The 3,786-nt window shown below is 44.8% G+C and overlaps 1 pseudogene; it reads right to left on the reverse strand.

Moving 5' to 3' along the window:
* Positions 1–949: 949 nt before the first annotated feature.
* On the reverse strand, positions 950–3,402 carry LOC131410450 (oligosaccharyltransferase complex subunit OSTC-like; annotated as a pseudogene).
* Between the last annotated feature and the right edge of the window lie 384 nt (positions 3,403–3,786).

The raw sequence follows: 3,786 nt of genomic DNA on the forward strand, positions 1-3,786 counted from the left end.
TTTGGTTGTTCTGTCTTATGATTCTTCTAGTTTTCTCTTTGTTTATCATATGTGGTTTTAATTTGATTATTTGTTTAGTGGTTACCTTGAGGTTTGGGCGAAAAATCTTCTGTATGAGATAGTCCATTATCTGATAGCCTCCTATTTCCTTATACTAAGTCAATTCAGTCACTTTCCTCTTCCCCTTCTAAGTTGCTCTTGTTATACCTTATTCTATCTTGTGTTGTGGCTGTGTGTTTACAGTGATGAGGTTAAATTTATTTTTGGTGAATTTCTTCCTTTGATCTTTGAGTTTAGTATTTAAGTGGTTGCTAACCTATTCCGGTAAAGATCTACTATTTCTCTGATTTTGTCTACCTACTTTTCTCCTTACTCCAAGCTCAAAGTAATTTTTTTTAATTAGAAAAATTATTTCTGCTCCTTCTATACATCTTATTGTTCAGGAAACAATCTTACATGCATATCTGAAATGACATACTATCACACACTCTAAGGGCAAAGCCCCAGAGGTAAAGCTGATCAGCTGTGCAGAGTTTCAGCTTATGGGTTCTTGCTTCCTGATTTTATATTAATTTCTGAAAATCAGAAATGTCATCTCCCAAAAATGTTAAGGGGTTGTAAAAAATAATCACTTTATTCAATATTATAGTTGTAGAAATAGAGTCTATTTTCTTTAAGAAATGAAAAACTAAGAAGAAAAGGCCACTTTACATCCTTGGTATGTCACTATAGGTCAGCGGGGAAAAAATACTGGGATGAGCTTGTCTCTTCACTACCAAGGAAACATTCTAGTCCAAGCTTTGATGTGCTTCCTATCTTTTCATAGATGCTTCTTTTTCTACTGATTTTTGTCCTTTTCCACATTTCATATCAGAGGATTGGTACAGCCTTTAAAACTTCATTAACAGGAACAAATCCATTATCCACTGATTTCTTCTCAAAAGGCACTCTAACCATTCAGATCACCCAGCCGCTTCATTTGCATGAATCCTCTGGCCATGATGAAACTCAGTAGGACACAGACGAGTCCAATGACCAGAAGAAGAAATCTCCTGAGTTTTGGAATGTTGGATTGGTCCAGGATTATAAAACCTAAGCCTCCCATCGTAAACAGGAAGCTGGGCATGAGTCCTTCCATAATATATTGTCTATTTACTCTGTGGGCCAAGAACAATACTGGCCTCTGATAGCCACATCATCAGTCAGAGAGCCAACGCTTGGAGATTCCTCAATACCATCACAAACTACTCTTCCCATGACGAGGAAGTGAGACACCACCACCAGAGCACACGCCCTCACGGCCCTGCACCCAGGGCGGCCTCTTCAGCTTCAGGTTGGGACACCAAGAACGGGACTATGTGTCAAGTCTCCCAGTTGGTGGCGGCAGGTGCAGCTCTCAGCCTCCAGCCCCATGTGCCACTTGGAAAGAGCTAAGGTAATTTTTTAAAGATGTACAATTGCTTCTTGATGTGGAAAAAATAACAAATACACTTGTGAAATTGCAAACACTCCTTTTCTCATAAAACAGTCCCCCTTCTCCGCCTTTCACCTATTCACCAATTCCCCTGTGGTTTGGCTTCTGCCCTCATCACAGACACTTCAATGAGGCTTTCTATTAACCATGTCCTAGGGTCACTCTTTCAGCCCCATTCGTACTTGGAGGTAATCTAGCGTGGTGATGGAGTCTGGGGTGGAGTCCCCGTGCCTTCACTTCCTTCCTGTATGTCCTTGGGCCAGTTACTCAGCCAATCTATGCCTCTATTCACTCCTCTAAACAATGAGGTTTATTTTAACATTGTTCTGCAGCTCATTGGAGATAATCCATGCAAAGCCCTGGAGTAGGGCTTGGCACATAGTCAGCCAGCAGAGAGTGCTCACTGCTGTAACTCTGGCCTCCGGGGCCTCATGCCTCCCGTTACAGCTTTCTTCCTCTTTCTGCTGGAACCGCTCAAACGTCACCCTCACTCTCTTTTGTCACGTTCCTGCCCACCCCAGAAATGTTGAGGTTTCCCAGAGCTCTTTCTCTCTGCCCGCACTTCCTATGCGGCCTCTTCACAGCCCCAGCAGTGGCTTCAACCACTCACTATTTACTTGGTGGCCGCCATCAATTTCTCTATCCCAGCCCCTCCCTGTGCTGCAGACTGGTATATCCCCTGGCTACTGAGCACCTCTACCTAGCCTGAGGTCTCAGTCCACTCAATCCAAACCTGTCTCAGGCTGCCCTAGTCTCCACTCCCAGCCCTCAACCCCGTTCCTGCTCCCTGTCTGTCCTTTCCACCCCCTCTCCCATCCCGTCATTCATTCACTTAATCTTCAATACTCTGGAGCATCTGCACTGTTAAGAACGATCTTTACAAAGTGGTCCCTACTCTCACGGATCTCCCAGAGCAATGGGAGGCAGATAATTACAATTCGAAGAGAAAAGTGGTTCAACAAAAGGAAGCAAGGGACTTAGGTGATAGGGTAGGAGGGAGTCCTACCTAGCCTTGGGGGTCGGGGCAATTTCCCTTAAGAGGGCTTGGGGAGCCAATGCAAGATGTATAGCAGGAAGGGACCTGAATAAACTTTCATTTTGGAGGGCAAAGGTGGGACAGGAAGCCTCAATCTGTTGCTTATTACCCAGGGAAGAAATAAGGATGGCTTGGCTTGCCAGACCTCCAGGCCCCAGGCACCCTCACTTGTGGAGACCCCGCCCCGCCTCAGAATGGTCATTAAACATGCCTGTCCCACAGGAGACGTGATTATATTGCTGTTTCTGAGAGATCTTTTATAACTTTGCTTTTTAAAATTATTTGGCTACAAAAAAAGAATTTAATATATATTAGATATGATCTCTCAAAGGTCATGAATGGTCAGAAACTCTTGAATATGGGAAAAATTTAACCTATAAATTGCTCCCAAATTTAATGAAATTTTTATGAAATCAAATGTTAATAATTAAGGGAGCTGACATAATTTACATTTTGTAGCGATTGAAATAAAAATTTGTAAATTTTCATTTTGCACTTTTCTTCTTGTATTGTAGAGCCAATACTGCCGCCTCACTGCACCCCCAGATTTCAAATGTTTTAATGGGACCTTGGCACGTTTGTAGCCCTGGTGATGAGCTTAGGGACATCAGAACCAAGCCTGTATCAGCCAGGATGAGAGGACGGCCTCAGCATGGCAGGAGATGCGGTGCGTCAGTGCACGCCCGGGATCTGAACCCTGGCCGCCAGTAGCGGAGCGCGCGCACTTAACCGCCAAGCCACGGGGCCGGCCCTGAAACACTTTTCTTGTGTCAACAACCCTACAGGGTAGGTCCTATTGTCATATCCACATTACACATGAAATTGAGCTGCAGGGAGGTGAAGGAACTCGCCCAAGGTCACACACAGCTGTAGGTGGTGGCACCTTGCCCATACTCTGAACCACTCAGTTTGGGAGATCAGAGGAAACAGGAGGTAACTAAATCCTTGGGAATGGAGATAAGGGTTAGAGTATACAGAGAGAAGGGATGAGTCCTGAAGGAATGCCAATATTTTAGGAAAGTCCATAGAGGAGAAGCAACAAGAGAGGAAGGAGGAGACCTGGAGAGGTTTGGATCCTGGATACCTCACAGATGCCAGAAGGTGGAAGGCGGGACCATCAGTGTCAATGTCTGCCAAGATGGCATTGAAGATCCATTTGGCAACTTGGAGGTCAATTAGCAGCACTCCGTCAAGGGTTGTGGGATTGCACAAAGGCACCCAGGCAACGGTGGGGATGAGGGCTAAAGTCTCGCCAGCATCCTATTCCCCAAGCCGT

The sequence above is a fragment of the Diceros bicornis genome, chromosome 10 (genome assembly GCF_020826845.1).
Source record: "Diceros bicornis minor isolate mBicDic1 chromosome 10, mDicBic1.mat.cur, whole genome shotgun sequence".
NCBI classification, from domain to species: Eukaryota; Metazoa; Chordata; class Mammalia; order Perissodactyla; family Rhinocerotidae; genus Diceros; species Diceros bicornis.